General features: G+C 40.9%; 1 long non-coding RNA gene across 1 annotated transcript in view; it reads left to right on the top strand.

Moving 5' to 3' along the window:
- The first annotated feature begins 1,134 nt into the window (after nt 1-1,134).
- The window catches only part of LOC143443137 (uncharacterized), an 81,178-nt gene continuing 73,936 nt past the window's right edge, over nt 1,135-8,376 (top strand). The window contains exon 1 of the long non-coding RNA XR_013111900.1: nt 1,135-1,709. This is a non-coding gene — a long non-coding RNA (uncharacterized LOC143443137). The remainder of the gene's footprint in view (nt 1,710-8,376) is intronic.

Genomic DNA, 8,376 nt, shown 5'->3' with positions numbered 1-8,376 from the left:
TGATATCTAGGAGGAGCTAAAGTGGGAGAATTATGGAGAGGAAGAGGAGGAGTACGGAGAGGAGAAGGAGAAGGAGAGGAGGATCTAGGTGATGAGAAAGAGAAAAGGGGGGGGGGGACATGGAGGTGGATGTTCACATGTCCCCGCCAGTAAAAGATAGTTGATATATTTAGGTTGGGTATTGGGTTACACTTCTGATTGATATTGAGCACTACCAAACTTATAAAGCCTTTGGTTAACATTAAAAAAAATTGTATAAAAGCAAAAAGGAGAAGGGGCCATTAAATAGGGGTTTTCTGGTGAGGGGAAATGGGGAAAGAGAATGGCCTCTGAAATGTAAATAAAATATCCAATAAAAAATTAAGATAAAACGGAAGTAATCTAAAAAAAAAAAAGAAATAATTTTATGATTGGGATCACCACTACATGAGGAACTGTATCAAAGGGTCACATCATTAGGAAGGTTGAGAACCACTGCTGTAGAGGCTCCAAGACTGAAGAAAACTTTTTTTTCCCAAAGTTTGGAGTTGTTGGGATCTTAAAGAAAACCATGGGGATGGGGCCTGCCCAGAGCTTTCTTGGGAGTGGTGAGGTGTGAGGATGACTTTTGGCTCTGACCCTTTCTTAGCAGGGAGGCCATTGTTTCCTTCTCTGATCCTGACAACTGATAATGGACCACTGCAGTGCTGTGCAGCTCAGCCAGGTTGACTGTGAACTTGCTTGTTACAGGCTTACTCTTACTTTGTTTCATCTAACCCTAAAAAGGAAACTGAGTGTCTTAGTTGGGTTTCCTGTGAAGAGACACCATGACCAAGGCAACTCTTATAAAGGAAAACATTTAATTGGGGCTGTCTTGTGGTTTCAGAGGTTCAGTCCATTATCATCATAGTAGGAAGCATGGCAGCATCCGGGCTGATGCAGTTTTGGAGGAGCCAAGGGTTCTACATCTTAATCCTCAGGCAGCAGAAGGGGCTATCTTCTGCAGGCAGCCAGGAGAAGGCTGGAATTCCACACAGCTTTAGCACTGGGAGACCTCAAAGTCCACCCCCACAGTGACACACTTCCTCTAACAAGGCCACATCTACTTTAAAAAGGTCACACCTCCTAATAGTGCCACTCCCTATGGTCCAAACATTCAAACACATGAGTCTATGGAGGCCAAACATATTCAAACCACTGAACTGGAGCACACAGAGGCTCCAAGTCACACTGGAAGCAATGGAGGTGAGATGGTGGCCTGTGTCCATCTGTCCTAGCTACTCTCAGGGACTCTTCTGCAGAAGGAACACTGTTTGAGGTCTCTTGACATCACTAAGCTGTGGGATCCCAAAGTACTGACCATCCTGGTTTGGCTTTGAGAGAAGTAAGCTGTATCTGCCTCGGACCAGACTGTGTAGCTTCTGATCAACTCTGGCATGACTCTCAGTTTTGTGTGAGGTGTTTGGGTCACTGCCAGAGGTGCTAAGAAAAAGCCAGATAATGGCTGGAAAGCCTAATACCAACATGAGCCAAGGAAACAAACCAAGTTCTTCTTGGATAGTCCTGACTGAGTCTAGGAGCCCTGTCAAAGCATCCTGGAGGGATCCATTCACCTACTTTTGTCACCTCAAAACTAGTCATTTGATCCAGTGGCATCCAGCAGCATCCAACAGGATTGAGACATTTCTGAAAAGACAAACATTACCTGCCTGGGTCGTCGCATATTCAGGGTATGTTATGCTTTGAGTATTCCCTCCAGAATCCCTAATGATTGCTATTGTGTTCACTCAAGGACCTGGGACATTTGAGAAATGATTAGTACTGAGGACTTCATCCTCATACATTTGTCAGTGCATTTCCTGAGGCATGAGGATTGCTGTAAATCTACTCCTTGAACGTTCTTTCACATGGCGTTCTCTGCTGGGGGCCCTTACCAGAAACCAGTGCCCAGTTCAGATCTGTGAGCAATAATTTACTTTTTAAAACAAATTGCATACTCTGTGGAATTTTGTTATAGTAGCAAAATGGACTAAATCCAGATGCATTCTGTATAGTGCCCCCATCTGGGATTTGGCACATGGGGCCCATATTGAAAGAAGGGATGATTTTTCTGTGTTAGAAAGGGATCTCTGTCCTTGCAAGACATCTTGAGAGCTCCCAAGTGAGCAAGGCAGAAGGATGTCACTTGAATCTAGACTGCACTATTTTAATACTATTTCAATGATAATTTTTTGGGATCTACCAGAAACTCTGAGCCTAAAAGCTAGGACTCTTAAAGAGGGTATTCCCAGAAGAGTTGAACCCCAAATAGAAAGCCAGTTTCATGGCTACCACCCTCATTTCCAGTAACTTTTTTTTGAAAATCTTTATTGGATATTTTATTTACTTTTCAGATGCCATCCCCTTTCCCCATTTCCTCTCCCTAGAAAACCCCTATCCCATCCCCACTTCTCCTTTTTGCTTTTGTACTATTTTTTAAATGTTAATCAAAGGCTTTATAAGTTTGGTAATGCTCAATATCAATCAAAAGTGTACCCCAATACCCAACCTAGATATATCAACTATCTTTGACTGGCGGGGACATGTGAACATCCACCTCCATGCCCCCTTCTTGTAACCTAGCTCTTGCTCTCCTTCTCCTCCTCTCGTTACTCCTCTCACCATAGCTCTTCTTACATATCACCCTTCCTGTTTAAAAAAAAAAAAAACCTTTTCTCTAATTTAGAATACAATTAGAGCATAACTATACCAATTTGTATCAGTAAGATACAAGATAGGCCTAATACCTAGACCATCATTTTGTTGACTAAACAGAACCTCTGTTGTCTCTCCTAACTAAAAGACTTAGTTCTGAACCTGGCTTTTTTTCTTGGCTTTAGAATGAATGTCAACTGAACACCATCCCTTCAAATCTTTTCTCTCAAAGTAAATAGCAAGGATTGGCTATGAGACTATAAGTCTTCAACCCTGTCAGAAATCCAAAATGACTGAGTTAACTGAAATTGTGGGAAGCACAAAGCATAGCTTCTAAAACTTAGGCAATTTATAGAGACTGCTGAACACCTGGACAGTCCCTATACTACAAAACGTTGGAGCATTTGATCTTCAGCCTTCTGGCCCAGGATCATCTGACAGACTGAGTGATGAAGAATTATTAAGGGCTGATTACTCTGTCTTGGCAGATATAATCAGTCGACTATTCTGCAAGTGTGTCCTTTTCTGGACAGTGATTTGTCTGTAGATGAAAAGAGGCAATTCTTGCCTAGTGGCTGTCACCACACAACTGGAGTAACTCCAAGGATGCTCAATTTCTTCTTAGAATCCAAGACAGGAAGCTGTCAGGAGCAGACAGTTCTCTAATCAAAATGAACATTAATACAGAAATGTTTGTAACATCAATTCTGTGGATTTCTGACATTTTGAAAATCAACTGTCCATGTAAGGTAATCTGGACTGTTGCCTGTTAACTCCCCTCAGCTATTTCTAAATAAAATATAGAAAACACCCTAACAATAAACTCATAGCCATGAATTTGCTATAGGCCCTTAACTCACAGGCTAACCATCTCAGATCAGTTTAAAAAGTTAAAGAAGGGCTGGGTCTAAGCCTTGTATTCCTAAGTGTGTTATACAGGCGCAATACCTATGAGAGGAACAATATTAATCTTACTTTTATATCAATAAGAAGCTCGTACCAATGAAAACCTTAAATTTGAAATCAAAGTAAATGTTGTACCATTTAAGAAATTATAACTTCATCTTAATAACAATTATACATATTTCTACCAGTAGGCTATGACTATGCAATAAATCCTAGCTAATCCTCTCTGTTCCAACAAAACCACTAGTTTTCCCTAGAAAGACAGCCCAGTATTAACCACCTCAGTCCCCAAGCCCAGGGAATAGGGGCAGCAACTCTTCATTAACATCTTCAAGCTGATTATGGGTGTTGAGATATTAGAAGAGGGGCAGGGAGAAGAATTGATAAGCCTCTGACATCTGTGTCTCCACTGCATCCAGCTGCAATTCCACAACATCAGAGGTTTGAGCAGGTCACTTGATGAGTAGATACACTGAGGCTATGTATTCTGCAATATACAATTCTCATAACAAATTTTAGTATTGAGATAATTTTTGTTTGAATTCTGGAATCTAGTCTTCTGGCAGCCTGCCTCTGTCATGTCTAATCCATATAATGCTGGGGGTTTCTATGAGGGTGTACTCCCACCATCCTCCCATTTTTACCTCCCTGCTCTCAAATTCCCCAACACTAGGGAATCCAAATTTTCAGGCACCAAGGCCCTCTACTTCCACTGATGACTAACCCCTTACCCCATCTCCTCTCCTCCAACTACTATGAGGGTGTGCTCCCACCATCCTCTCATTCCCACCTCCCTGCTCTTGAAATTCCCCAACACTAGGGAATCCAAACTTTCAAGTACCAAGGCTGTCCACTTCCACTGATGCCAGGCAAGGCCACCCTCAACAACCTATACAACCTATGAGTCCCTCCCTTTGTGTTCTCGGGCTGGAGATTTTAGAATGGCTACTCCAGCTTGTTTCTTAGGGCCATTTGCTTGAAAAATTGTTTTCTAGCCTTTTACTCTAAGGTAGAGTCTGTCTTTGTCACTGAGGTGGGCTTCCTGTATGCAGCAAAATGCTGGGCCCTGTTTATGGATCCAGTCCGTTAGCCTATGTGTTTTAATTGGGGGATTGAGTCCATTGATGTTAAGAGATGTTAAGGAACAGTGATTGTTGCTTCTTGTTATTTTTGTTATTAGAGGTGAAATTATCTTTGTGTGGCTATCTTCTTTAGGATTTGTTGGAAGAGGATTACTTTCTTGCTCTTTCTAGGGTATAATTTCCCTCCTTGTATTGAAGCTTTCCTGCTAATATCCTTTGTAATGCTGGGTTTGTGGGAAGATATTGTGTAAATTTGGTTTGGTCGTGGAATATCTTGGTTTCTCCATCTATGGTTATTGAGAGTTTTGCTGGGTATAGTAGCCTGGGCTGGCATTTGTGATCTCTTAGGGTCTGTATGACATCTGTCCAGCATCTTCTAGCTTTCATAGTATCTGGTGAGAAGTCTGGTGTAATTCTGATAGCTCTGCCTTTATATGTTACTTGGCCTTTTTCCCTTACTGCATTTAATATTCTTTCTTTGTTTTGTGCACTTGGTGTTTTGATTATTATGTGACGGGAGGTATTTCTTTTCTGGTCTAGTTTATTTGGTGTTCTATAGGCTTCTTGTATGTTTATGGGCATCTCGTTCTTTAGATTAGGGAAGTTTTCTTCTATAATTTTGTTGAAGATATTTATTGGCCCTTTAAGTTGGGGATCTTCACTCTCATCTATACCTATTATCCTTAGGTTTGGTCTCCTCATTGTGTCCTGGATTTCCTGGATGTTTTGTGTTAAGAACTTTTTGCATTTTGCGTTTTCTTTGACAGTTGTGTCAATATTTTCTATGCTATCTTCTGCACCTGAGATTCTCTTTTCTATCTCTTGTATTCTGTTGGTGATGCTTGTGTCTGTGACTCCTGATTTCTTTCCTAGGTTTTCTATCTCCAGGGTAATCTCCCTTTGTGATTTCTTTATTGTTTATTGTTCTACTTCCATTTTTATGTCCTGGATGGTTTTGTTCAATTCCTTCACCTGTTTGGTTGTGTTCTCTTGTAATTCTTTAAGGAATTTTTGAGTATCCGCTTTAAGGGCTTCTAGCTGTTTACCTGTGTTCTCCTTAAATTCTTTGAGAGTGTTATTTATGTGTTTCTTAAAGTCCTCTATCATCATCATTAGAAGTGATTTTAAATCTGAATCTTGCTTTGCTGGTGATATGGGGAATTCAGGACTTTGTTGTGTGTGGGAGAACAAGGTTCTAATGATGCCAAGTACTCTGGGTTGCTGATGCTTATATTCTGTGCTTGCCTTTTGCCATCTGTATCTCCTTAGTGCTACCTGCCCTGTCTCTGACTGGAGCCTGGCTTTCCTATTATCTTTGTTTTATCAGAACTGTGTGGGATGAGTGTTACTAGTGGGTTAAGTGCTGGGTCCCAAAATCTGCTCAGTGCTCTGGGTCAAGAGTGACTTCCTGGGTCCTAGTGGGTCCCAGTTACTCCCAGTTTGGGGCAGACTTGCTGTCTGCTTACCTAAGATACTGCCTGGGTTAGAGCGCCTGGGAGCCCTGCTTCCTTTGGGTTCTTAGAGACTGGGGACAGAGCTGCTGCCTGGGATCTGCTCGGTGCTCAGGCCCAGACCGGAAGGAGTTCCAGTAACTTTTTTAGATGCAGAGTGATTATGGGACAGGGAAGTGAATGATGCCTTCTACTGGCAAGAACTTCCAGGAAAGCTGGTGTGTGTGTTGGCTTGTGTTCTGTGGATGCCATCCATATTCTTCTCTGGGAGTCTCTGAAGATCTGTGCATTTAGATGCAACTGCATTCAGTTATGATGGTCATGTCATGTCATGTCATGTGGCCACATATATGCCCTTTAACCTCCCAAGTCTTAGTTCCCACAGTTAGACTATGCTCATAGGTCTCCTGTGATGATGACAGAAATGAGATGTGTCAATTGGCACCATCAAATGATAGCTGGTGAGTCCAGTGAATAGCAGCTATCAAAGTCTGAGCCTCTGCACTTCGAGCCTTCCTTGCCTCCCCTGTAGCATCTGTACTCTGTTATACTGCATGACAGAAAGCCTTTCCTACAGTATTTGTCACTCCAGTTATATATCCATCACCCACATACTCCTTAATGTTTTCCCTTTTAACGGAAATTACCCAGTGGGGATTAGAATTGTTCATAGTGGTTATTTGGGCACGTCTGCAAAATGGGAAGGATATTTAAGAGTAAGAGATCAGTATTTTAAAAGAAAAGTGTGTGTGTGTGTGTGTGTGTGTGTGTGTGTGTGTGTGTGTGTGTGTGTGTAAAATGAGTCACAGTCACAGAATATGTGGATTATTGAATTACTGACTATCCAAGAGTCTATGGCTCAATAGTGAAATGGTGTCAGAGTACCATGATCTGATTCCTAGCTTTTCAAGAGGAAAAATTTCCACTACATTGACTACATACATCATGATGGCTAAACTTGGTTGTCAACTTGACTACATCTAGAATTAACTAAAACCCAAGCTGCCAGGTAAGCCTGTGAGAAATTTTCTTGATCAAATTATTTAAATCAAGAAGACTTAAGCTAAATCATGGCCACACCTTCTGGTGGCAGCCTACACAAAAGGGCATGGATGAATGAAGCTTTGTCCTCACTCTAGCTGGAAGTCCGTCTATCTTGTTGCTGTGTATGGTATTAAATCTAACTTCTTCAGGATTCCACTGTAGACTGAAGACCAGCAGACCTCCTGGATTCCTCCAGGACTCCATGCCAGATTTGGACTGCTTTCAGGCCATGTCAACCTCATGGCCTGAAAAATTACCAGATTTCCAATCCTTTCCATTGCAAGAAAGCCATTGTTGGACTACCTGGACTACATTCTATAAGTCACTCTAATAAATCTCATATATATATATATATATATATATATATATATATATATATATATATATATTATATATTATATATGTGTGTGTGTGTGTCTGTGTGTGTGTGTATCCTCTATCTATCTATCTAAATCCCATATACATACATATAAATATAGAAATATATTTATTCTAGCAGTTCTTTCTGTTCCTTTACAGAACTCTGACTATTTATACATCCACTGTCAGAGACATGCTCTCATGTCTCTAATAGTTTGGGAATTGCTGCTGCATTGAAGGTTACAAAGACAGCTGAAGGGGGTGGGGTTCATATACATTAGGTCAGCATCAGATCAAGTGTCTCCTGTCCCAGAGAAAACACAACTGCCCCTTTCAATCCCATGCCCTATTTAGAGAATTCTTATCTGGAATTTTTTTTTAAAGTTTGTATTTTAATTATAAATTAAATTATAGATGTGTATCATTATTGGTTCAAAATATTATAATACACAAGCACAATGTAAAATAATTAAATTGAAACAATGAACATTCCTCATCCAAGACAGTTTTCCATTGAAATAGAACTTTCAGTTTTTTTTTTAAAATATCTTTCACTTGTTGAGATTATAATCACATCACTTCCCTCTTCCCTTTCCTCCCTCCAAATCCCACCCTCCATGTACCTCTTGTTCTCTTTCTAATTGTTACATGCATGTGTCTGAATACATTAGAGCTCCATTTGTCGGGACTCCATAGAGAGAAATGCACCAAAAATCTTCTGGTGGTGTGCTGCAGTTGCTTGCCACTTCCAAGGACTCAGGCTGATTGGCAGAGTGATGTCAGCTGACACAGACTTATGTGCTGAGGCAAGACCTGTGGAGGACACATGATGTTTGGAGGAAGTACAAATAGGACTGGAC

The sequence above is a fragment of the Arvicanthis niloticus genome, chromosome 1 (genome assembly GCF_011762505.2).
Source record: "Arvicanthis niloticus isolate mArvNil1 chromosome 1, mArvNil1.pat.X, whole genome shotgun sequence".
NCBI lineage: Eukaryota > Metazoa > Chordata > Mammalia > Rodentia > Muridae > Arvicanthis > Arvicanthis niloticus.
The sequence above is the reverse complement of the archived record's forward strand: the minus strand, read 5'-3'. Positions and strand labels throughout refer to the sequence as shown.